This window comes from Hyla sarda, chromosome 9 (genome assembly GCF_029499605.1).
Source record: "Hyla sarda isolate aHylSar1 chromosome 9, aHylSar1.hap1, whole genome shotgun sequence".
Classification (NCBI taxonomy): domain Eukaryota; kingdom Metazoa; phylum Chordata; class Amphibia; order Anura; family Hylidae; genus Hyla; species Hyla sarda.
The window spans coordinates 12,922,950-12,950,405 of NC_079197.1; the positions used below are offsets into that span (position 1 = coordinate 12,922,950).

Below are 27,456 nucleotides of genomic sequence, written 5' to 3' on the forward strand. Positions count from 1 at the left end.
GTGTGAAGGCCTGCAGCCCCTATGTATGAAGGCCTGCAGCCCCTATGTGTGAAGGCCTGCAGCCCCTATGTGTGAAGGCCTGCAGCCCCTATGTGTGAAGGCCTGCAGCCCCTATGTGTGAAGGCCTGCAGCCCCTATGTGTGAAGGCCTGCAGCCCCTATGTATGAAGGCCTGCAGCCCCTATGTATGAAGGCCTGCAGCCCCTATGTATGAAGGCCTGCAGCCCCTATGTATGAAGGCCTGCAGCCCCTATGTATGAAGGCCTGCAGCCCCTATGTGTGAAGGCCTGCAGCCCCTATGTGTGAAGGCCTGCAGCCCCTATGTGTGAAGGCCTGCAGCCCCTATGTGTGAAGGCCTGCAGCCCCTATGTGTGAAGGCCTGCAGCCCCTATGTATGAAGGCCTGCAGCCCCTATGTATGAAGGCCTGCAGCCCCTATGTATGAAGGCCTGCAGCCCCTATGTATGAAGGCCTGCAGCCCCTATGTATGAAGGCCTGCAGCCCCTATGTATGAAGGCCTGCAGCCCCTATGTGTGAAGGCCTGCAGCCCCTATGTGTGAAGGCCTGCAGCCCCTATGTGTGAAGGCCTGCAGCCCCTATGTGTGAAGGCCTGCAGCCCCTATGTGTGAAGGCCTGCAGCCCCTATGTATGAAGGCCTGCAGCCCCTATGTATGAAGGCCTGCAGCCCCTATGTATGAAGGCCTGCAGCCCCTATGTGTGAAGGCCTGCAGCCCCTATGTGTGAAGGCCTGCAGCCCCTATGTGTGAAGGCCTGCAGCCCCTATGTATGAAGGCCTGCAGCCCCTATGTATGAAGGCCTGCAGCCCCTATGTATGAAGGCCTGCAGCCCCTATGTATGAAGGCCTGCAGCCCCTATGTGTGAAGGCCTGCAGCCCCTAGGCGTCTCATCATGACGCATGGTTACATCTATGGAATGATAAACTTCCACGTATAGACATTCTCCAGACGAGAACGAGCTTAGATAGACAAAATACAGGCTGGCACGTTATATGTCTCAGATTAGATAAAAAGGAGCCAAAGATAGAGACATCTGTAGGAATTAGTGTTTGAAAGACTGCAGGATATCAGGGCATAGTGGCTGGAGGGCCACAGGTCAGGGGCCACTAAGATTTAACAAACTACTACTCTCATCATGTCCTGACATAACCACACTCCCACCCACAGCAGCTGGTCCTGTTGCCCCCTCAAATCTTCATGACCCCCGGCTTGATTCTCACTCCCTTGTTTGCTACATTGTAAAGAATCCAACACCGAGCACAGGTTATTAATAACAATTAAAATAAGAGATGAAAGCGACCTGGATCGTCCGCTTCTCTCTGGGTCGCCCCTCGCATGGGTGTCTTCTATGGTACATAAACCCTTATTCATAGGGACCTCCTGCAATGAGGAATATAGAGACTGGGAGCCAACACCAAACTCTGCTCCCGGACCTTCTCAAATCATAAAACCTGGAAAACCAAGCAAAAGTTATACTGCACTGATACACTGTATCAACCACTCAGCTGTGAGCAGGACTGGGTGAAATCGAAGCATGAAGAATAGATAGGAAGATAGATATGAGATAGATAGATATATAGATAAATAGATAGATAGATATGAGATAGATAGATATGAGATAGATATGAGATAGATATGAGATAGATAGATATGAGATATAGATAGATATGAGATTGATAGATAGATAGATATGAGATAGATAGATAAATAAATAGATATGAGATATAGATAGATATGATATAGATAGATAGATATGAGATAGATAGATAAATATGAGATAGATAGATATGAGATATAGATAAATAGATAGATAGATATGAGCTATAGATGAATAGATATGAGATAGATAGATAGATATGAGATAGATAGATCGATAGATAGATAGATATGAGATAGATAGATAGATAGATATGAGATAGATAAATAGATATGAGATAGATAGATATGAGATAGGTAGATAAATAGATATATATCGATAGTGTACCTGCACTTTAGGTGACTTTTCAAGATAAGCAGTTGTATACATGAAAAGCCGCACGATTCGTGACCATTATTTAACCCGTATATGGTATATTCTCAACAGTTTTCTAAAATTTTCAGTTGTCCCTAAGCAAGTGGGTGTAGACTGGCCTTTACAATTTCTCCCATACACGGCAGACACACAGAAGAGGGGATCTATATCTATAGAGCACCCTCAGAAGCAGCAGTATGACAGACATTATAGAGAAGTACTGAGCAATGTAAGCTGTGACTCCAGCACTGGGGTGGGATTTAATACTTACTATAAATCTAAACTCCTTATCTTTCATGATTTTTAACCCTTCCTTCCATTCCTCTACCTGCAGTTCTTTCGGGGATATCCAATTCCTCAGTATGGTTGTCACGATGCCGGCTGGCAGGTAGTGGATCCTCTGTGCCAGAGAGGGATTGGCGTGGACCGTGCTAGTGGACCGGTTCTAAGCCACTACTGGTTTTCACCAGAGCCCGCCGCAAAGCGGGATGGTCTTGCTGCGGCGGTAGTGACCAGGTCGTATCCACTAGCAACGGCTCACCTCTCTGGCTGCTGAAGATAGGCGCGGTACAAGGGAGTAGGCAGAAGCAAGGTCGGACGTAGCAGAAGGTCGGGGCAGGCAGCAAGGATCGTAGTCAGGGGCAACGGCAGAAGGTCTGGAAACACAGGCTAGGAACACACAAGGAACGCTTTCACTGGCACTAAGGCAACAAGATCCGGCAAGGGAGTGCAAGGGAAGTGAGGTAATATAGGGAAGTGCACAGGTGATTACCCTAATTGGAACCACTGCGCCAATCAGCGGCGCAGTGGCCCTTTAAATCGCAGAGACCCGGCGCGCGCGCGCCCTAGGGAGCGGGGCCGCGCGCGCCGGGACAGAACAGACGGGGAGCGAGTCAGGTAGGGGAGCCGGGGTGCGCATCGCGAGCGGGCGCTACCCGCATCGCGAATCGCATCCCGGCTGGCAGCGGGATCGCAGCGCCCCGGGTCAGAGGACGTGACCGGAGCGCTGCAGCGGAGAGAGTGAAGCGAGCGCTCCGGGGAGGAGCGGGGACCCGGAGCGCTCGGCGTAACAGTACCCCCCCCCTTGGGTCTCCCCCTCTTCTTGGAGCCTGAGAACCTGAGGAGCAGACTTTTGTCAAGGATGTTGTCCTCAGGTTCCCAGGATCTCTCTTCAGGACCACAACCCTCCCAGTCTACTAAAAAAAAATTTTTCCCTCTGACCTTTTTGGCAGCCAAAATTTCCTTGACCGAGAAGACGTCCGAGGAGCCGGAAACAGGAGTGGGAGGAACAGATTTGGGAGAAAAACGGTTGAGGATGAGTGGTTTGAGAAGAGAGACGTGAAAGGCATTAGGGATACGAAGAGAAGGAGGAAGAAGAAGTTTATAAGAGACAGGATTAATTTGACACAAAATTTTGAAAGGACCAAGATAGCGTGGTCCCAACTTGTAGCTAGGGACACGGAAGCGGACATATTTAGCGGAGAGCCATACCTTGTCTCCAGGGGAAAAAACGGGGGGAGCTCTTCTTTTCTTATCCGCGAACCTCTTCATGCGTGAAGAAGCCTGTAAGAGAGAATTTTGGGTCTCTCTCCATATAATGGAAAGGTCACGAGAAATTTCATCCACAGCGGGCAGACCAGAGGGCAAGGGGGTAGGGAGGGGGGGAAGAGGGTGACGGCCTACACCACGAAAAATGGGGATTTGGAGGAAGATTCAGAGACCCTGAAGTTATACGAGAATTCGGCCCATGGAAGGAGATCTGCCCAGTCATCCTGGCGGGAGGAAACAAAATGTCGCAAATAATCACCCAAGATCTGGTTAATTCTTTCTACTTGTCCATTGGACTGGGGATGATATGCAGAGGAAAAATTTAATTTAATCTTGAGTTGTTTACAGAGAGCCCTCCAGAATTTAGACACGAATTGGACGCCTCTATCCGAGACAATCTGCGTAGGCAACCCGTGAAGACGAAAAATGTGTACAAAAAATTGTTTAGCCAACTGAGGCGCAGAAGGAAGACCAGGAAGAGGGATGAAATGTGCCATTTTGGAGAATCGATCAACGACCACCCAAATAACAGTGTTGCCACGGGAAGGGGGTAAATCAGTAATAAAATCCATACCAATCAGAGACCAAGGCTGTTCGGGGACAGGCAGAGGATGAAGAAAACCAGCGGGCTTCTGGCGAGGAGTCTTATCCCGGGCACAGATAGTGCAGGCTCGCACAAAGTCCCCAACATCCGTCTCCAGAGTCGGCCACCAATAGAAGCGGGAGATGAGTTGCACAGATTTCTTGATGCCCGCATGACCTGCGAGATGGGAGGAGTGACCCCATTTGAGGATTCCGAGGCGTTGGCGTGGAGAAACAAAGGTCTTCCCTGGAGGAGTCTGCCTGATGGAGGCAGGAGAAGTGGAGATCAGGCAGTCAGGTGGAATGATGTGTTGCGGAGAGAGTTCAACTTCTGAGGCATCCGAGGAACGAGAGAGAGCATCGGCCCTAATGTTCTTATCGGCAGGACGAAAGTGAATCTCAAAATTAAATCGGGCAAAGAACAGAGACCACCGGGCCTGGCGAGGATTCAGCCGTTGGGCAGACTGGAGGTAGGAGAGGTTCTTGTGGTCGGTGTAGATAATAACAGGAGAACTTGATCCCTCCAGCAGATGCCTCCATTCCTCAAGTGCTAATTTAATGGCTAGAAGCTCTCGATCCCCGATGGAGTAGTTCCTCTCCGCTGGAGAGAAGGTCCTAGAGAAAAAACCACAAGTGACAGCATGCCCGGAAGAATTTTTTTGTAGAAGAACAGCTCCAGCTCCCACTGAGGAGGCATCAACCTCCAATAGGAAGGGTTTGGAAGGGTCAGGTCTGGAGAGGACGGGAGCCGAAGAAAAGGCAGACTTGAGTCGTTTAAAGGCGTCTTCTGCTTGAGGAGGCCAGGACTTGGGATCAGCACTTTTTTTGGTTAAAGCCACGATAGGAGCCACAATGGTAGAAAAATGTGGAATAAATTGCCTGTAATAATTGGCGAACCCCAAAAAGCGTTGGATAGCACGGAGTCCGGAGGGGCGTGGCCAATCTAAGACGGCAGAGAGTTTGTCTGGATCCATCTGTAGTCCCTGGCCAGAGACCAAATATCCTAGAAAAGGAAGAGATTGGCATTCAAACAGACATTTCTCAATTTTGGCATAGAGTTGGTTGTCACGAAGTCTCTGAAGAACCATACGGACATGCTGGCGGTGTTCTTCTAGATTGGCAGAAAAAATTAGGATATCGTCCAGATATACAACAACACAGGAGTATAACAGATCACGAAAAATTTCATTGACAAAGTCTTGGAAGACGGCAGGGGCGTTGCACAGTCCAAAGGGCATGACCAGATACTCAAAGTGTCCATCTCTGGTGTTAAATGCCGTTTTCCACTCGTCCCCCTCTCTGATGCGGATGAGGTTATAGGCGCCTCTTAAGTCCAATTTAGTGAAGATGTGGGCACCTTGGAGACGATCAAAGAGTTCAGAGATGAGGGGTAAGGGGTAGCGGTTCTTAACCGTGATTTTATTAAGACCGCGGTAGTCAATGCAAGGACGTAGGGAGCCATCTTTTTTGGACACAAAGAAAAATCCGGCTCCGGCAGGAGAGGAGGATTTACGGATAAAGCCCTTCTTTAGATTCTCCTGGACGTATTCGGACATGGCAAGAGTCTCTGGGGCAGAGAGAGGATAAATTCTGCCCCGGGGTGGAGTAGTACCCGGGAGGAGGTCGATAGGGCAATCATAAGGCCTGTGAGGAGGTAGTGTCTCAGCTTGTTTTTTGCAGAAAACATCCGCGAAGTCCATATAGGCCTTAGGGAGACCGGTTACTGGAGGAACCACAGAGTTACGGCAAGGGTTACTGGGAACTGGTTTTAGACAGTTCTTGGAACAAGAGGACCCCCAACTCTTGATCTCCCCAGTGGACCAATCCAGGGTAGGGGAATGAAGTTGAAGCCAGGGAAGTCCAAGGAGAATTTCCGAGGTGCAATTGGGGAGGACCAAAAGTTCAATCCTCTCATGATGAGATCCGATGCTCATAAGAAGGGGCTCCGTGCGGAAACGTATGGTACAGTCCAATCTTTCATTATTTACACAATTGATGTAGAGGGGTCTGGCGAGACTGGTCACCGGGATGTTGAACCTGTTGACGAGCGAGGCCAAAATAAAATTTCCTGCAGATCCAGAGTCCAAGAAGGCCACAGCAGGGAAGGAGAAGGCAGAGGCAGACATCCGCACAGGCACAGTAAGACGTGGAGAAGCAGAGTAGACATCAAGGACTGTCTCACCTTTGTGCGGAGTCAGCGTACGTCTTTCCAGGCGGGGAGGACGGATAGGACAATCCCTCAGGAAGTGTTCGGTACTAGCACAGTACAGGCAGAGGTTCTCCATACGGCGTCGTGTCCTCTCTTGAGATGTCAGGCGAGACCGGTCGACCTGCATAGCCTCCACGGCGGGAGGCACAGGAACAGATTGCAGGGGACCAGAGGAGAGAGGAGCCGAGGAGGAGAAACGCCTCGTGCGAACAGAGTCCATATCTTGGCGGAGTTCCTGGCGCCTTTCAGAAAAACGCATGTCAATGCGAGTGGCTAGGTGAATGAGTTCATGTAGATTAGCAGGGATTTCTCGTGCGGCCAGAACATCTTTAATGTTGCTGGATAGGCCTTTTTTGAAGGTCGCGCAGAGGGCCTCATTATTCCAGGACAATTCTGAAGCAAGAGTACGGAATTGTACGGCATACTCGCCAACGGAAGAATTACCCTGGACCAGGTTCAACAGGGCAGTCTCAGCAGAAGAGGCTCGGGCAGGTTCCTCAAAGACACTTCGGATTTCCGAGAAGAAGGAGTGTACAGAGGCAGTGACGGGGTCATTGCGGTCCCAGAGCGGTGTGGCCCATGACAGGGCTTTTCCGGACAGAAGGCTGACTACGAAAGCCACCTTAGACCTTTCAGTGGGAAACAGGTCCGACATCATCTCCAGATGCAGGGAACATTGGGAAAGAAAGCCACGGCAAAACTTAGAGTCCCCATCAAATTTATCCGGCAAGGATAAGCGTATCCCAGGAGCGGCCACTCGCTGCGGAGGAGGTGCAGGAGCTGGCGGAGGAGATGACTGCTGAAGCTGTGGTAGTAACTGTTGTAGCATAACGGTCAGTTGAGACAGCTGTTGGCCTTGTTGCGCTATCTGTTGTGACTGCTGGGCGACCACCGTGGTGAGGTCAGCGACAACTGGCAGAGGAACTTCAGCGGGATCCATGGCCGGATCTACTGTCACGATGCCGGCTGGCAGGTAGTGGATCCTCTGTGCCAGAGAGGGATTGGCGTGGACCGTGCTAGTGGACCGGTTCTAAGCCACTACTGGTTTTCACCAGAGCCCGCCGCAAAGCGGGATGGTCTTGCTGCGGCGGTAGTGACCAGGTCGTATCCACTAGCAACGGCTCACCTCTCTGGCTGCTGAAGATAGGCGCGGTACAAGGGAGTAGGCAGAAGCAAGGTCGGACGTAGCAGAAGGTCGGGGCAGGCAGCAAGGATCGTAGTCAGGGGCAACGGCAGAAGGTCTGGAAACACAGGCAAGGAACACACAAGGAACGCTTTCACTGGCACTAAGGCAACAAGATCCGGCAAGGGAGTGCAAGGGAAGTGAGGTAATATAGGGAAGTGCACAGGTGATTACCCTAATTGGAACCACTGCGCCAATCAGCGGCGCAGTGGCCCTTTAAATCGCAGAGACCCGGCGCGCGCGCGCCCTAGGGAGCGGGGCCGCGCGCGCCGGGACAGAACAGACGGGGAGCGAGTCAGGTAGGGGAGCCGGGGTGCGCATCGCGAGCGGGCGCTACCCGCATCGCGAATCGCATCCCGGCTGGCAGCGGGATCGCAGCGCCCCGGGTCAGAGGACGTGACCGGAGCGCTGCAGCGGAGAGAGTGAAGCGAGCGCTCCGGGGAGGAGCGGGGACCCGGAGCGCTCGGCGTAACAATGGTCAATCTAGCAAAAAACAGAATACGATGTAACAGACACTCATATTTCCCCATATTACCGATAGCTCCTTGCAGTATAAACTCTATCGTACGCGGAAATGCATGGTAGACTTAAATTTATTCTTATTTTAATTTAAAAAAAATTTTTTAATTCTTCTCTCCTTCCCTCTGTGCCTGAAGCTGGGAGTGGGGTGGGGGGTGATAATAATGAATTGGTATACTTTTTAGATGTAAACATGTATAAGTTGGTTATATGGTCTTTTTGACTGGTGCTGCTATGTATATCTGAATTGTATACTGTAGTTTTGGAAATTTTACTATTACAATAAAGTGTTAAATAAATAAAAATACTTACTATAAATACCTGTAATTTCTCTGCAGTCTCACTGCCTCTTGTTCTCTCCAGTCATTCTCCACTCATCTTCCTCTCCATAGACTTGTTTGGGCAGCATGTAACGTCATCTCTCAGGGAGCTATTAGTCTGTCTTGTAAATACAAGAGGAAAGTAAGCTTTTTTTTGCATCCTAGTTAGGAAACACTGATTTAGGGGAACCTGCCACTATAATGCAGACTCATGTGTAGTTTTGTGGGCAAAGATTCAATTTTATTTACAATTTATTGATTGAAAACTCATTTCAATCTGGCCTTAAGAGTCTGGTGGGTGGTCTCACTCAATGATTGACAGCCTTCCCTGTATGAGCAAACACACAGATAGATGTCAATTATTAAGTAGAACCTCCCACTGGACACCTAAGGCCAGACTAAGCCAGATTTATCACAGTGATAGGTAAATTTTATGCATTTGTAGACAGTCAAGTCTTTAAGGGGTACTCTGACGTCAGGTGAAAAAAAATGCAAATGCTGCAAAAGCACATAGCATAGTTTACCTGTCTGTCCTATTTCTCATAATATTATTGTTTACTTCCTGTCTGAGAAGTTGCTTAGTACTACAATTCCCAGAATGCATTGCTTTCCTTCAGCTTTTCTTCCCTTAGTTCCCCACCCAAAGCTGCTGTATTCACTCGCTGTCTGCTCCTCTGTCTGTGCTGTAACCACACCTCATTCTTCCCTAAAGGTCCCAATAAAGATATATATGTATATGACAGGGGGAAAGTGAAGCAGACTGTAGGGGCTGGTCAGAGGTGGTGACATCACTCAGGGGGTGGGGCTAGAGTTTGGAGTCAAGATCCAGCCACACCTCCTTAGACAGAGGATGATATGTTGACAGGAGAGAAGGGGGAGCCGGGGAAACAGCACCACATTAACAATGAAAGGACTATTAAACTTCCTGTCAGAGGAGAGGGAAGAGCCGGGAGCTGCTGAGACAATACCACAATGAAGATGAGAGGACAACACAACTTCCTGTCAGGAGAGAGAAAGAGTCGGGAGCTGCTGAGACAACACCACATTGACGATGAGAGAACTACACATCTTCCTATCAGGAGGGAGGGAGGAGCCAGGGAGCTGGAGGCAGCACCACACTAACAATGAGAGGACTACACAACTTCCTGTCAGGACTGTATCAATCAAAAGCATGCTAAAAACGATGAGAAGTGTGATCTATATTAATTAGGTATATATCTTGGGGCGATACTAACTGCCTAACTTTACATTAAAAAATTCCACACCGATTTTGGCGCATTTTTTTTTGTCACAATCCACACCCTATTCCTGCCAAGCTACACCCATTTTTCAGTAAGACAAGCACGAAGCCCAAAAGGGTCTAAAAAGTAGCTTAAAAGCATAATAAATGTGGTTGAAATAATCCTAGTGTGCCTCAAGTTATGGCAAAACTACAACACCCAGCAAGCCCGGACAGCCTTTGGCTGTCCGGGCATGCTGGGAGTTGTAGTTTTGCCCGAGCTGGAGGCAGCCTGGTTGGGAAACACTGCCCTAATGGCTTCACTTTGAGGCTTGAGTGTTAGCTTGCACTTTAACCTTCCACCACCAGATGGCGAACATCCTCCATAAATTACTCTAATCCCCTCTAAACCTTCACCTGAGTCACATGTCTCAGTAGTTTCCCATATTCAGTAGATGGTGAATATAAGAAAACATCTGATTTATGATTTATTTTCAGCAATAATTTTTTTTTCATATTGACCCATCAAGAATAATAAAATCCAATGCATCGTTGTCACGGTAACTTGTGTATATCTATTTCTTCAACAGCTTCTGTAACTATGGCGATTGTCACGTAGGGTTTACTACGTTGCTAGGGCTCCACTGGGAGATGGAGTGAGGCAAACGGCAACACAGTAACAATTGTTCCCTATGGGGAGAATAATATGGGGGGGGGGGTGTTAGGACCTGGGGGGTCCTCATGACATAAGGGTTTATTATAGGGGTAAATGGGAGCCACACCAACCTCTATGTAGTGAGCTCCCCCTAGTGGTGAGGGACTTAATTACCCAACTATGACTGGGAGGGAAGCAGAGGATTTGGTAGAGGATAGATAGATAGATATGAGATAGATAGATAGATATAAGACGATAGATAGATATGGGATATATATATAGATAGATATGAGATAGATAGATAGATGGATATGAGATAGATAGATAGATAGATAGATATGAAATAGATAGATATGAGATAGATAGATATAAGACGATAGATAGATAGATAGATAGATGGATAGATATTAGATAGATATGAGATAGATAGATAGATAGATATGAGATAGATATGAGATAGATAGATATGAGATAGATAGATAGATAGATATAAGACGATAGATAGATATGGGATATATATATAGATAGATATGAGATAGATAGATAGATATGAGATAGATAGATAGATAGATATGAAATAGATAGATAGATAGATATGAGATAGATATAAGACGATAGATAGATAGATGGATAGATATTAGATAGATATGAGATAGATACAGTAGATATGAGATAGATAGAAATGAGATAGATAGATATGAGATAGATAGATAGATAGATAGATATGAGATAGATAGATAGATATGAGATAGATATGAGATACATATGAGATAGATAGATATGGGAAAGATAGATTGATAGATAGATAGATAGATAGATAGATAGATATGAGATAGATATAAGACGATAGATAGATGGATAGATATTAGATAGATTTTAGATATGAGATAGATACAGTAGATATGAGATAGATAGTAATGAGATAGATAGATATGAGATAGATATGAGAGATAGATAGATAGATAGATATGAGATAGATATAAGACGATAGATGGATAGATATTAGATAGATGATAGATATGAGATAGATACAGTAGATATGAGATAGATAGTAATGAGATAGATAGATATGAGACGATGGATAGATGGATAGATATTAGATTAAGATAGGATAGATAGATATAAAATAGATACAGTAGATATGAGATATGTAGATAGTCTTGGACGTGTACAGTAGTTTAAGCAGATTATGACCCACTTTCCTGTAGAAGTAAATGTACGTTTTGCTCGGACGCAGACAGAATACCGATTACCTAGGTTAACCCTTCTATGCCTGGGGCACATGGCCTTCCATATTACAGTGTCTATGTATTCCGACCCCCCCCCCCCCCCCCAGGCCCTTCCTGTTTCCATCACCCCCTTTCTATTCAGGACACTACAGGACTGTTTTCTATCATATAAAGGGATGTCACAGGGACAGGATATGAGCCTCAGTGCAATCTGCAGCCAAATCCATCCATGTCTATTAACCTCTGCATGCCCAGCACCCCGCAGGTGACAGGGAATCTTCAGTGGAAAACATTGGATCCAATATCCCTCTAAGCTGATGACTTCATTACATGGGGTTATATTAAACCACTATCTCCCAATTAATGGTTAAAGGGGTACTCCGGTGGAAAACTTTTTTCTTTTTTTTTTTTTTTATCAACTGGTGCCAGAAAGTTAAACATATTTGTAAATTACTGCTATATAAAAATCTTAATCCTTGTGTATCTTAATCTTGTGTAGTTCTTTGCAGTCTGACCACAGTGCTCTCTGCTGACACCTCTGTCCATGTCAGGAACTGTCAGGAGAGGTCTGCTATGGGAATTTGCTTCTACTCTGGACAGTTCCTGACACGAACAGAGGTGTCAGCAGAGAGCACTGTGGTCAGGTAGAAAAGAAATTAAAAAAGAAAAGAACTTTCTCTGCATTATACAGCAGCTGGAAGGATTAAGATTTTTAAATAGAAGTAATTTACAAATCTGTTTAACATTCTGGCACCAGTTGATAAAAAAAAAAAAAAAAATATTCCACCGGAGTACCCCTTTAAATCTGTTTCTAGGGAAGCTGAATGACAACCAATATGGCAGTCATAATCAGTTCCATAGAGATCACTACCCAGCTTTTCCAAGCCTCTGATTTGAAAATTTGGTAAAGTCTCCTGACTGTCTTGTATAACTATGTGGATTTGACATGTAGGACACTATAGCTGAGGGCCTGGTGGGAGCTGTAATATATGATATATATCAGTGAAGACAAGTCCAGTCCTGGCCCTCACTTTGTCAGTCTATACTGGGGGGCTGGCATTATATTCAGGATGGGCCCTGACACATGGGGAAGCCTCAGTGATGTCTCTGTGGGGCTCCAGGCCCTTGTGCATGGTCTGAGGGTCAGTCCGCAGTATTTGCCATTAAAAGCAATCAGTAGCCAAATGTTGATGTAATATCACTCGGCATTGTTGTCCCCCTGGGTGACAACCAATATGGCACCAGTACAGCTGGGGGGGCTGATCTGACCTTTCTGCCCATTAGACCGGGATTATATCCTATTGGTGGACTTTTGGCATAAATAACCCTTATTCCATGTCAGCAAATGGGCAAAGGCAATAAATAGGTTAAGTAGATATGCCAATATGTTGTAACACTACTGGGTCAGGCACCTGTGCCCACATGCCGTGGTCCTGAATGGGTTAAGCAACTGTGCCCACATGCTGTGGTTCTGAATGGGTTAAGCACCTATTCCCACATGCTGTGGTTCTGAATGGGTTAAGCACCTGTTTCCACATGCTGTGGTTCTGAATGGGTTAAGCACCTGTTTCCACATGCCGTGGTTCTGAATGGGTTAAGCACCTGTGCCCACATGCTGTGGTTCTGAATGGGTTAAGCACCTGTGCCTACATGCTGTGGTTTGGAATGGGTCAAGCACCTGTGCCCACATGCTGTGGTTCTCAATGGGTTAAGCACCTGTGCCCACATGCTGTGGTTCTGAATGGGTTAAGCACCTGTGCCCACATGCTGTGGTTCTGAATGGGTTAAGCACCTGTGTCCACATGCTGTGGTTCTGAATGGGTTAAGCACCTGTTTCCACATGCTGTGGTTCTGAATGGGTTAAGCACCTGTTTCCACATGCTGTGGTTCTGAATGGGTTAAGCACCTGTGCCCACATGCTGTGGTTCTGAATGGGTTAAGCACCTGTTTCCACATGCTGTGGTTCTGAATGGGTTAAGCACCTGTGCCTACATGCTGTGGTTCTGAATGGGTTAAGCACCTGTGCCCACATGCTGTGGTTCTGAATGGGTCAAGCACCTGTGTCCACATGCTGTGGTTCTGAATGGGTTAAGCACCTGTGCCCACATGCTGTGGTTCTGAATGGGTTAAGCACCTGTTCCCACATGCTGTGGTTCTGAATGGGTTAAGCACCTGTGCCCACATGCTGTGGTTCTGAATGGGTTAAGCACCTGTGCCCACATGCTGTGGTTCTGAATGGGTTAAGCACCTCTGCCCACATGCTGTGGTTCTGGATGGGTTAAGCACCTGTGCCTACATGGTGTGGTTCTGAATGGGTTAATTGTGGCCAGATGCTGTGGCACTGAGTGGGTTAAGCACCTGTTCCCACATGCTGTGGTTCTGAATGGGTTAAGCACCTGTGCCCACATGCTGTGGTTCTGAATGGGTTAAGTACCTGTGCCCACATGCTGTGGTTCTGAATGGGTTAAGCACCTGTGCCCACATGCTGTGGTTCTGAATGGGTTAAGCACCTGTGTCCACATGCTGTGGTTCTGAATGGGTTAAGCACCTGTGTCCACATGCTGTGGTTCTGAATGGGTCAAGCACCTGTGTCCACATGCTGTGGTTCTGAATGGGTCAAGCACCTGTGTCCACATGCTGTGGTTCTGAATAGGTTAAGCACCTGTGCCCACATGCTGTGGTTCTGAATGGGTTAAGCACCTGTTCCCACATGCTGTGGTTCTGAATGGGTTAAGCACCTGTGCCCACATGCTGTGGTTCTGAATGGGTTAAGCACCTCTGCCCACATGCTGTGGTTCTGGATGGGTTAAGCACCTGTGCCTACATGGTGTGGTTCTGAATGGGTTAATTGTGGCCAGATGCTGTGGCACTGAGGGGGTTAAGCACCTGTTCCCACATGCTGTGGTTCTGAATGGGTTAAGCACCTGTGCCCACATGCTGTGGTTCTGAATGGGTTAAGCACCTCTGCCCACATGCTGTGGTTCTGGATGGGTTAAGCACCTGTGCCTACATGGTGTGGTTCTGAATGGGTTAATTGTGGCCAGATGCTGTGGCACTGAGGGGGTTAAGCACCTGTGCCCCCATGCCCTGCAGTGAGGCCGCCCTGTACCTGGCAGTGGCCACGGACTGAGCGGCGGAGTCTTTGAGTCTGTGGTAACGAAGAGGTTAAACCTTCATTCCTGGAATTTTTGGAATCCAGAACCTTGAGGTCGGACCGTACCAATTCACAGACAGGTCTGCTGGGGGAGGGAGGATCGAGGACAACCTCTGTGAGGAATGGTTTGATCTTGTAGCCAGGGCTCCCCCGGGTTGGACGCGCAGTTGGTGTGTTCCGCTGGAAGCTCCTGTATGAGCGGAGAGTGCAGGTTGGTACCTGCGGCCGGGGAGGTGAGATCGGTGAGTGCCCGGGACGGGCGATGGGATCGGGGGTGCCCGCTGTGTGTGTGCCCGCCCCGGATCCTACCTGACAGACTGTGATTACCGTGTGTGTGAGCCCCAGACTGATATATTGTACCGCGCGTACTATACGTGTGAGCAGGCGGATGTTTACACTGTGCGGCTGATGCTGTGTGAGTGTATGGAGCGTGTTATGTATATATGTATGTGTATATATGTATATATGTATGGAGCGTGTTATGTATATGTGTATGGAGCGTGTTATGTATATATGTATGGAGCGTGTTATGTATATATGTATGGAGCGTGTTATGTATATATGTATGGAGCGTGGTATGTATGTGTATATATGTATGGAGCGTGTTATGTATATGTGTATGGAGCGTGTTATGTGTATATGTATGGAGCGTGGTATGTATATATGTATGGAGCGTGTTATGTATATATGTATGGAGCGTGGTATGTATGTGTATATATGTATGGAGCGTGTTATGTATATGTGTATGGAGCGTGTTATGTGTATATGTATGGAGCGTGGTATGTATGTGTATATATGTATGGAGCGTGTTATGTGTATGTGTATATGTATGGAGCGTGTTATGTATATGTGTATATGTATGGAGCGTGTTATGTATGTGTATATATGTATGGAGCGTGTTATGTATATATGTATGGAGCGTGTTATGTATATATGTATGGAGCGTGGTATGTATATATGTATGGAGCGTGGTATGTATGTGTATATATGTATGGAGCGTGTTATGTATATGTGTATGGAGCGTGTTATGTGTATATGTATGGAGCGTGGTATGTATGTGTATATATGTATGGAGCGTGTTATGTATATGTGTATATGTATGGAGCGTGTTATGTATATGTGTATATGTATGGAGCGTGTTATGTATGTGTATATATGTATGGAGCGTGTTATGTATATATGTATGGAGCGTGTTATGTATATGTGTATGGAGCGTGTTATGTATATATGTATGGAGCGTGTTATGTATATATGTATGGAGCGTGTTATGTATATATGTATATGTATGGAGCGTGTTATGTATATGTGTATATGTATGGAGCGTATTATGTATAATATATATATTATAATATGTGTGTGTGTATGTATGGAGCGTGTTATGTGTGTAATATGTGTATGTATGGAGCGTGTTGTGTGTGTGTGTGTGTGTATATATGTATGGAGCGTGGTGTGTGTGTGTGTGTATATATGTATGGAGCGTGGTGTGTGTGTGTGTGTATATATGTATGGAGCGTGGTGTGTGTGTGTGTGTATATATGTATGGAGCGTGTTGTGTGTGTGTGTGTGTGTGTGTATATATGTATGGAGCGTGGTGTGTGTGTGTGTGTATATATGTATGGAGCGTGGTGTGTGTGTGTGTGTGTGTATATATGTATGGAGCGTGGTGTGTGTGTGTATATATGTATGGAGCGTGGTGTGTGTGTGTGTGTATATATGTATGGAGCGTGGTGTGTGTGTGTGTGTGTATATATGTATGGAGCGTGGTGTGTGTGTGTGTGTGTATATATGTATGGAGCGTGGTGTGTGTGTGTGTGTATATATGTATGGAGCGTGGTGTGTGTGTGTGTGTGTGTATATATGTATGGAGCGTGGTGTGTGTGTGTGTATATATGTATGGAGCGTGTTGTGTGTGTGTGTGTGTATATATGTATGGAGCGTGTTGTGTGTGTGTGTATATATGTATGGAGCGTGTTGTGTGTGTGTGTGTATATATGTATGGAGCGTGTTGTGTGTGTGTGTGTATATATGTATGGAGCGTGTTGTGTGTGTGTGTGTGTGTATATATATGTACGGAGCGTGTTGTGTGTGTGTGTGTATATATGTATGGAGCGTGTTGTGTGTGTGTGTGTATATATGTATGGAGCGTGTTGTGTGTGTGTGTGTGTGTATATATATATGTATGGAGCGTGGTGTGTGTGTGTGTATATATATGTATGGAGCGTGTTGTGTGTGTGTGTATATATGTATGGAGCGTGTTGTGTGTGTGTGTGTGTATATATGTATGGAGCGTGTTGTGTGTGTGTGTATATATGTATGGAGCGTGTTGTGTGTGTGTGTGTGTGTGTATATGTATGGAGCGTGTTTGTGTTTGTGTGTGTGTGTATATATGTGTGGAGCGTGTTGTGTGTGTGTGTATATATGTGTGGAGCGTGTTGTGTGTGTGTGTGTGTGTGTGTGTGTATGTATGGAGCTTATTATGTATAATATATATATATATATATATATATATATATATATATTATAATATGTGTGTGTTTGTGTGTGTGTATGTATGGAGCGTGGTGTGTGTGTGTGTGTATGTATGGAGCGTGTTGTGTGTGTGTGTGTATATATATGTATGGAGCGTGTTATGTGTATATGTATGGAGTGTGTTATGTGTATGTATATATGTGTATATGTATGAAGCGTGTTATGTAGATGTATGTATGGATCCTGCATACATGTGTGTGTGTGTGTGTATATATATATGTGTGTATGTATGGAGCATGTTATGTGTATATACATGTATATGTATGGAGCGTGTTGTGTGTGTGTGTATATGTATGAAGCGTGTTATGTGTATATGTATGAAGCGTGTTATGTAGATGTATGAATGGAGTGTGCGTACGTGTGTGTGTGTGTGTATATAAATATGTAATATGTGTGTGTATGGAGCGTGTGTGTGTGTGTGTATGGAGCGTGTGTGTGTGTATGGAGCATGGTGTGTGTGTATGGAGCATGGTGTGTGTGTATGGAGCGTGGTGTGTGTGTGTGTGTGTATGGAGCGTGGTGTGTGTGTGTGTATGGAGCGTGGTGTGTGTGTATATATATGTAATATGTGTGTGTATGGAGCGTGATGTGTGTGTGTATGGAGCGTGATGTGTGTGTGTGTGTATGGAGCGTGATGTGTGTGTGTGTGTGTGTATGGAGCGTGATGTGTGTGTGTGTATGGAGCGTGATGTGTGTGTGTGTGTATGGAGCGTGATGTGTGTGTGTGTGTGTGTGTGTGTATGGAGCGTGGTGTGTGTGTGTATGGAGCGTGGTGTGTGTGTGTATGGAGCGTGGTGTGTGTGTGTATGGAGCGTGGTGTGTGTGTGTATGGAGCGTGGTGTGTGTGTGTGTATGGAGCGTGGTGTGTGTATGTGTGTATGGAGCGTGGTGTGTGTATGGAGCGTGGTGTGTGTGTGTGTGTGTATGGAGCGTGGTGTGTGTGTGTGTATGGAGCGTGGTGTGTGTGTGTGTATGGAGCGTGCTGTGTGCGCGTGGAGCGTGCTGTGTGCGCATGTAGCGTGCTGTGTGCGCATGTAGCGTGCTGTGTGTGCGTATGTGTATGGAGCGTGCTGTGTGTGTGTGTGGAGCGTGCTGTGTGCGCATGTAGCGTGCTGTGTGTGTGTGTGTGTGTGTGTGTATGGAGCGTGATGTGTGTGTGTGTGTATGGAGCGTGATGTGTGTGTGTGTGTGTGTGTGTGTATGGAGCGTGTGTGTGTGTATGGAGCGTGGTGTGTGTGTGTGTGTATGGAGCGTGATGGGTGTGTGTGTATGGAGCGTGGTGTGTGTGTATATATATGGAATATATGTGTGTGTATGGAGCGTGATGTGTTTGTGTGTATGTATGGAGCGTGCTGTGTGTGTGTGTATGTATGGAGCGTGCTGTGTGTGTGTATGGAGCGTGCTGTGTGTGTGTGGAGCGTGCTGTGTGTGTGTGGAGTGTGCTGTGTGTGTGTGGAGTGTGCTGTGTGCGCGTGGAGCGTGCTGTGTGCGCGTGGAGCGTGCTGTGTGCGCATGTAGCGTGCTGTGTGTGCGTATGTGTGTGTGCGTGTGTGGAGCGTGCTGTGTGTGCGTATGTGTGTGTAGCGTGCTGTGTGTGCATATCTGTATGGAGCGTGCTGTGTGTGTAGCGTGCTGTGTGTGTGTGTGGAGCGTGCTGTGTGTGTGTGTGGAGCGTGCTGTGTGTGTGTGTGGAGCGTGCTGTGTGTGTGTGTATGGAGCGTGCTGTGTGTGTGTGTGTATGGAGCGTGCTGTGTGTGCGTATGTGTGTGGAGCGTGCTGTGTGTGCGTATGTGTGTGGAGCGTGCTGTGTGTGCGTATGTGTATGGAGCGTGCTGTGTGTGCGTATGTGTGTGGAGCGTGCTGTGTGTGCGTATGTGTATGGAGCGTGCTGTGTGTGCGTATGTGTATGGAGCGTGCTGTGTGTGCGTATGTGTATGGAGCGTGCTGTGTGTGTGTGTGTGTGTATGGAGCGTGCTGTGTGTGTGTGTATGGAGCGTGCTGTGTGTGTGTGTATGGAGCGTGCTGTGTGTGTGTGTGTATGGAGCGTGCTGTGTGTGTGTGTGTATGGAGCGTGCTGTGTGTGCGCGTGTGTTTGGAGCGTGCTGTGTGTGCGTGTGTGTATGGAGCGTGCTGTGTGTGCGTGTGTGTATGGAGCGTGCTGTGTGTGCGTATGTGTATGGAGCGTGCTGTGTGTGCGTATGTGTGTTGAGCGTGCTGTGTGTGCGTATGTGTGTTGAGCGTGCTGTGTGTGCGTATATGTATGGAGCGTGCTGTGTGTGTGTATGGAGCGTGCTGTGTGTGTGTGTATGGAGCGTGCTGTGTGTGTGTGTATGGAGCGTGCTGTGTGTGTGTGTATGGAGCGTGCTGTGTGTGTATGGAGCGTGCTGTGTGCGCGTGTGTATGGAGCGTGCTGTGTGTGCGTGTGTGTATGGAGCGTGCTGTGTGTGTGTGTATGGAGCGTGCTGTGTGTGTGTATGGAGCGTGCTGTGTGCGCGTGTGTGTATGGAGCGTGCTGTGTGTGTGTATGGAGCGTGCTGTGTGTGTGTATGGAGCGTGCTGTGTGTGCGTGTGTGTATGGAGCGTGCTGTGTGTGCGTGTGTGTATGGAGCGTGCTGTGTGTGCGTGTGTGTATGGAGCGTGCTGTGTGTGCGTGTGTGTATGGAGCGTGCTGTGTGTGCGTGTGTGTATGGAGCGTGCTGTGTGTGCGTGTGTGTATGGAGCGTGCTGTGTGTGTATGTGTATGGAGCGTGCTGTGTGTGCGTATGTGTATGGAGCGTGCTGTGTGTGCGTATGTGTATGGAGCGTGCTGTGTGTGTATGTGTATGGAGCGTGCTGTGTGTGTGTGTATGGAGTGTGCTGTGTGTGCGTATGTGTATGGAGCGTGCTGTGTGTGTGTGTGTGTGTGTATGGAGCGTGCTGTGTGTGTGTGTGTGTGTATGGAGCATGCTGTGTGTGTGTATGGAGTGTGCTGTGTGTGTGTGTATGGAGTGTGCTGTGTGTGTGTGTATGGAGTGTGCTGTGTGTGTGTGTATGGAGTGTGCTGTGTGTGTGTGTATGGAGCGTGCTGTGTGTGTGTGTATGGAGTGTGCTGTGTGTGTGTGTATGGAGTGTGCTGTGTGTGCGTATGTGTATGGAGCGTGCTGTGTGTGTGTGTGTGTGTATGGAGCGTGCTGTGTGTGTGTGTGTGTGTATGGAGCATGCTGTGTGTGTGTGTGTGTGTATGGAGTGTGCTGTGTGTGTGTGTATGGAGTGTGCTGTGTGTGTGTGTATGGAGTGTGCTGTGTGTGTGTGTATGTGTATGTGTGTATATATATATATATAGTCCCAAAATAATGCAGCACTACTTATCCAGTCCAGCAAACAATGGTGGTGCCAGCGTCCAAAAAAAGACTCGATCAAAGTCCTCCATAGACAGAAATATATATATTTATATAGCGTGGTGTGTGTGTGTGTATATATGTGTGTGTATATACGTGTATATATATATATATATACACACACTGCTCAAAAAAAACACATTAAACAACACAATGTAACTCCAAGTCACTGACACTTGTGTGAAATCCCACTGTCCACTCAGGAAGAACACTGATTGACAATCAATTTCACATGGAACAGACAACAGGGGGTAATTATAGGCAATTAGCAAGACACCCCCAATAAAGGCGGTTCTGCAGGCTGTGACCACAGACCACTTCTCAGTTCCTATTCTTCCTGGCTGATGTTTTGGTCACTTTTGAAGGCTGGCGGTGCCTTCACTCTAGTGGTAGCATGAGACGGAGTCTACAACCCACACAAGTGGCTCAGGTAGTGTTTCCCAACCTGTTGCAAAGCTACAACTCCCCGCTGCAGACGGTCAGGGGCATGCTGGGAGATGTAGTTTTGAAACAGCTGAAGAGCCTCAGGTTGGGGATCACTGCTGTAGTGGATGCTGTGTGTGTGTGGATATTGTATTTTATACCAGTGGTCTGCAAAATTACAACTTTGGCTGTCCGGGCATGCTGGGAGTTGTAGTCTGGCAACAGCTGGAGGTCCACATTTTGAAAAACACTGTTCTGTACTGTGGATACATATATACAAATTTACCAGTATTTGTTACTTGTTAACTCTGATTGATACATTGTTTCTGCAGTGAGGTGCATTAGTATGTGATCCTCAACCTATGGCTTTCCAGCTACTGGTGAACCACAACTCCCAGCATGCACTGGCAAGAAAAGATCATGAACTGCTGTAAGCTGGTGATTCCCAACCTGTAGCTCTATAGCTGGTGGTGAACTACAACTCCCAGCATTCCCTGACAAGAAGAGATCAGTCTCTCCATGCTGGTGATTTCCGATCTGCGGCTGTCAGGGCATGATGGGAATTGTAGTTTTGCAACAGCTGGAGAACCACATGCTCCTGCGCCCTTGCCCACACCCCACTGTATATACCCATGTAGCTGGTATCGTATGTGGATGTCATGGGGTCTGCCCCCCTTACCATGGTGAGGCGGCACATTGGTAACCCGCCACCGTGTCGTCTGCCGCTGACAGAATGTTTACTCTTGTTTCCAGCGCTCAGGATGTCGCAGCATATGGGAGATTCCATTCATCCCATATGCGCAGATTCAGAGGAGTCTGTCCTGTCCTGTGCTGGGAATCCCATATACTAGTGTCCGCCATCATGGGTCATAACCAGGACCGCCATCCCAAATTCCGGGGCCCCCATACTGCCAGACAGTGCAGAGCCAGCAGTAAGGGGACCCCATTTTATGTTTAATTTGGCCTGGTCCCCTGGCGGCAGTAATGCCCTGATGGCGGCCCCGGTCATAAATAGCAAGGGATCCTGGGAGTTGTAGTTTTGAAAAAATGCATCTCTTCAGGCATGCTGGGAGTTGTAGTTTTGCAACAAGCGACTGTCGGAGCACGCTGGGAGTTGGAGTTATGCAATAGGCGCCGGTCAGGGGATGCTGGGAGTTGTAGATTCGCAACATCTGGGAGTTGCCATTTTGCAACATGGATTTGTCAAGGAATGCTGGGAGTTGCAGTAGCTGGCATTCTAATTGGGAAAACGCTGAACTTGTTTCTAGTTAGTTTTTTCTAACATGGCAACCTTAGTCCTGGAGGCCGTATTGTCACCCAGCTTTCCCAAGAACAGCATATATTTTTTTTTTTTTAGTGATATCTTGACTAGAGATGAGCGAACTTACAGTAAATTCGATTCGTCACGAACTTCTCCGCTCGGCAGTTGATGACTTTTCCTGCATAAATTAGTTCAGCTTTCCGGTGCTCTGGTGGGCTGGAAAAGGTGGATACAGTCCTAGGATACTCTTTCCTGGGAATGTATCCACCTTTTCCAGTCCACCGGAGCACCGGAAAGCTGAACTAATTTATGCAGGAAAGTCATCAACTGCCGAGCCGAGAAGTTCGTGACGAATCGAATTTACTGTAAGTTCACTCATCTCTAATCTTGACGCGTCTCCTTGTGCATGCTGGGGATATTATTTCTTTGTATTATTATGATTTAATATTATTATTTATTTGTTTATATTTCACTTGGTTTATTATTTATTTTATTTAATTTAACTTATTTATTGTTTATGTTTTTACCTAGTTTCTCGTTATATGTTATAGTTTCCTTGTTTCCAGGGCGCTGCACATATGAATCTTATCTGCTGGGGATTTTATAAACAGGAAATAATCTCCTCATAAAAATAATTGACGTCGGTGCTAATTACAATCTCTGGTAACCTGGGTGGAGACGCGCGCGGCGGTGCAGGTGACGGGAGAACGTGATACGGGTGTGTTGGCCCTGGCGTCGTCTCCTTCAGTCCATTGACAGCCAATATGGCAGTGTTTTTCCAAGCAGGGTGCCCCCCGCTGTTGCAAAACTACAACTCCCAGCATGCCCGGACAGCCAACGGCTGTCCGGGCATGCTGGAAGTTGTAGTTTTGCAACAGCTGGAGGCACCCTGCTTGAGAAATCCTGCCATAAGGTCTATGGAAGCTACAGCTATTATAAGCCTTGCTGTAGAAGTTATCACCCAGCTTTCCTAGGAACTGATAGAACTAGGATAAGGCTGAGGAGAGTGACTTCAGGACAACTGTTCTCCTTAGGATACGTTCTTGGTATTTTTGGCTCATCTGTGACGGTAAAATATGTTGATGTATCTGACGGGCGCCCGAAGCTCAGTGCCCGGCGGCCATCTTTCCTCCTTAAAGGGGTATTCCTGGAAAAGAAATGTTGTTTTTTCTTTATATATAATATAATCAACTGGCTTCAGAAAGTAAAACAGATTTGTAAATGACTTCCATTAAAAAAATCTTAATCCTTTCAATAATTATCAGCTGCTGAAGTTGAGTTGTTGCTTTCTGTCTGGCAACAGTGCTCTCTGCTGACATCTCTGCTTGTCTCGGGAACTGCACAGAGAAGAAGAGGTTTGCTACGGGGGTTTGCTTCTAAACTGGGCGGTTCCCGAGACACGTGTCATCAGAGAGGACTTAGACAGAAAAGAACAACTCAACTTCAGCAGCTCATAAGTACTGAAAGGATTAAGATTTTTTTTTTAATTGGAGTCATTTACAAATCTGTTTAACTTTCTGGAGCCAGATGAGATATATACACACATATACAAAAAAGTTTTTTTCCTGGATAACCCCTTTAAGGTCATTGCCAGCTGTATACGAGATGTATATGTGAAATGTAATCTTGTATTATTATACTGTTTCGCCTTGAATAGTCCTGAGCTGCGCAGATACCTGACGCCGTAAACAGAACCAGTTTTTTCAGTGTCTTCTGAGCAAGGGGGTGCCCCAAAATGGCATGCCCCTAAAGCATGGGCGTAATTGTGTGGGCCTTGGTCCCATAAGGTCTCTCTTTCCTATATGAGTATATATGTAGTATAAATGAAGCATTATAGCCGGGGACCCTATTACAGATTAGCATTGGGGCTAGTTATCTACATGTGACGCCACTGTCCTAGTGAGAGCTATTGTGAGCACCCCCCCCCCCCTTTACAATGCTGTATTGGAGTTTAGGGGGCAGTATCTTGTTTCTGCCCTCCGAATGATGTGACAGTTTCGCCTGAGGAGCTTAACCCGTCTTTGACTCTCTGGCGGAGTGTTACTTTAAAGTTGAAGCAAATTTTTTTGAGATAGTTGCTTTAAAATAAAGAAGTTTATAGAAACCGACGGGTTTCGAAATAGAAACAACTTCATCAGGGATGAGCAATGGTGCATTTTAAACATGGCTCCCCATATCTGCTCAGTTAGGGGTCCATTTTCCATGGCAAAAAGATAAACCACAATTCCGAAGAAAAATCGGCTCCAAATGAGGCGCTTCTTGCGATAGTTCTTAAAAACGACTGCATTATTAAAACATACTTTAACGCGTTTTGAAGTTGGAATGTGCATACCTCAACAATAGTGCAAATATATTTAAAACAAGGCACCAGGGGTGATGTCACGTTTAAATTGTCATTGCACTGTTGTTGTGCTGTGAGGAAGTCATTCTGACTTCAAAACACGTTAATGTCAGCTCATTAAAACTGCTGCTCTATTAAAACATACATCAACGCGTGCTATTGTGGACTTATGTACAATAACGCAAATACATTTTAAACATGGCACAGGTGGTGACGTAACATTAAAAATGTCATTGTGGTATGCGCAGTCCTGATGAAGTTGTGGTTCTGATTTTGAAACGTGTTGAATGTTTTAATAAAGCAGCAGTTTTGAAGTCAGAATGGCTTCTTCATCAGGACTGTGCATACCTGAACAATAGCTCAAGGACGTTTTAAACATGGCGGTGGGGGGGGTGACATTACTTTTAAAATGTCATTGCACTATTGTTGAGGTACTCGCAGTCCTGATGAAGTGCTTCTGAGTTCAAAACGTGTTGAAGTTCATTAAAACTGCTACTTTATTAAATCATACTTCAGCACATTTCCAAATCACAATGACCTCTTCAGCAGGACTGTGTACCACAATGACATTTTAAACGGGACATTACCATCCGGCACCATGTTTAAAATTTGTGCTATTGTCGAGGTATGCACAGTCCTGATGAAGGAGTCGTTCTGATTTTGAAACCTGTTGAAGTATTTTTTTAATAAAGCAGCCGTTTTAAACCACTTCAACGTGTTTTTAATTCAGAATGACTTCTTCATCAGGACTGTACATACCTCCACAAGTGCGCAAAAACACTTTAAACATGAGGCCCAGGGGGCGACATCACGCTTAAAATGTCTTTACGCTATTGTTGCGGCACACACAGTCCTGATGAAGTTGTTCTGATTTCGAAACATGTTGAAGTATTTTTTAATAAAGCAGCAGTTTTAGGCTCCTTTCACACTACCCTCAATAGCTGGCCTGTTGGAAGGTAGCGGGAGAAAAATTTGTGCTTGCGACGTCTTTTTCTCCCGCCATCTTCTGGTGGAATAACGTCCGCAATAACGGAAGTCAGAGAATCCTATTCAAGTGAATGCGATCCTCTGTGCCTGTAATGGCCCCTATTGGGCTCCGTCACACTAACATCCGTTAAAGGCAAAAAAAAGGGCCTAAACAGCCATTCGTGGCGGTGTTAAAGTAGCCTTAAAGAACTTCAGCGTGTTTTGAAGTCAGAATGACTTCTTCATCAGGACTTTGTGTACCGCAACAATAGCGCAAAGACATTTTAAGCATGACATTGCCCCCCCCCTGGGCCGCATGTTTAAAATGTCACTGCACTAATGTTGAGGTACTAGCAGTTCTTCTGAAGAAGTCATTCTGACCTCGAAACACGTTGAGATATGTTTTAATGAAGCAGCTGTGACCCCTGAGTACATATAGCCCAATACATGCATCTAAAGGTGTCCTATGCACAACCTTGTTAGAGTGCCTCCATATGTTACAAAATTACAACTCCCAGCATGCCCGGACAGCCGTTGGCTGTCCGGGCATGCTGGGAGTTGTAATTTTGCAACGTATGGAGGTCCCCAGTTTGGAGACCAATGTACTAGGACATATGGGCAGGGGGTCATCTTCACTAGATGTATATAGACACGGCACAGACGCCTCATGGGAACAGTCGACTGTGTCTGCAGAGGCTGAAGACGGCAGCGTCTTGAGGTTGAGGATTAACGCCGGGGGATTATGTCACAAGAAGCCACGTTGCGAGCCCTGGCAGATTGCAGCTTGTTCTGTAACACACCAGAGCGATGAGGTCAGGCATGAAGGCTTTAGCCTAAAGTGCAAGGAGCAAGTTCTGACAGCGCTGTTAGGTTTCCCGAGCCGCAGCGACGACGGATTTTTAAAGAGGAAGTGCACTTTAATGTATGTCTGTCATCGAGACGTGTCTGAGATCTGTGGGGGTCCGCCACCAAGGAAGTAAGTACTGTCACTCTTTAAAGTGATGTCACATGATGACAACTTCTGTCTTTTATACCCAATTAGGGTATTCGAATGTCTAAGCGGGGGTCCCATTTGTTCTAATAATAATAATAATTCTTAAAGGGGTACTCCCCTGAAAAACATTTTTTTTTTTGTAAATCAGCTGGTGCCAGAAAGTTAAACCGATTAGTAAATTACTTCTATTTAAAAATCTTAATCCTTCTAGTACTTATCAGCTGCTGTATGCTCCACAGGAAGTTTTTTATTTTTGAATTTCCTTTCTGTCTGACCACAGTGCTCTCTGCTGACACCTCTGTTCATTTGCTCCTATTCTGGACAGTTCCTGACACGGACAGAGGTGTCAGCAGAGAGCACTGTGGTCAGACAGAAATTAAAGTCAAAAAGAATAGAACTTCCTCTGGAGCATACAGCAGCTGATAAGTACTGGAAGGATTAAGATTTTTTAATAGAAGTAATTTACAAATCTGTTTAACTTTCTGGCACCAGTTGATTTAAAAAAAAAAAATTTTCCCCCAGTGGAGTGCCCCTTTAATTATATAGCGCACATACATTTTGCAGCCTTGTACACTTAGATTGGTCCCTGTCCCAATTGGGGCTCACAATCTAAACCTATCAGAATCTGCGAGCAAATTCTCGAGACTTTGATTTCCTTCGCTTATTTCCGCAGTAAAATCCTGCACGAAATAAGGGCCGATTTTGGGTGGCGCGGGTTCGTTTAGAAATTCCTGATATTGCGCAGGTCACTTCATAAATTTGTGCAAGTGACAGGAAGCCCCTGGATAGTGTAAAATGAAGAGCGAAACGCTCACACACATTCTTATCCCGGCCGGTCTCTGGAATACATTTGCGCAAAAATCGTTCACAAAAATAATTTTTGCGCAAGTGATAAATTTAGTGCGACAACCAGGGCATCTG

At 46.4% G+C, this 27,456-nt stretch overlaps 1 protein-coding gene across 3 annotated transcripts in view; it reads left to right on the forward strand.

Annotated features, from left to right (window-relative positions):
* The first annotated feature begins 10,271 nt into the window (after nucleotides 1-10,271).
* Nucleotides 10,272-27,456, forward strand: part of CCDC120 (coiled-coil domain containing 120) — a 59,198-nt gene continuing 42,013 nt past the window's right edge. Inside the window, exon 1 of one of the 3 annotated variants that reach the window (XM_056540902.1) lies at nucleotides 10,272-10,282. The gene's annotated coding sequence lies outside the window, so the exon portion shown is untranslated. Of the gene's footprint in view, nucleotides 10,283-14,782; nucleotides 14,887-27,456 lie in introns of those variants that run through there. The other 2 variants (XM_056540900.1, XM_056540899.1) reach the window with 2 other exon arrangements.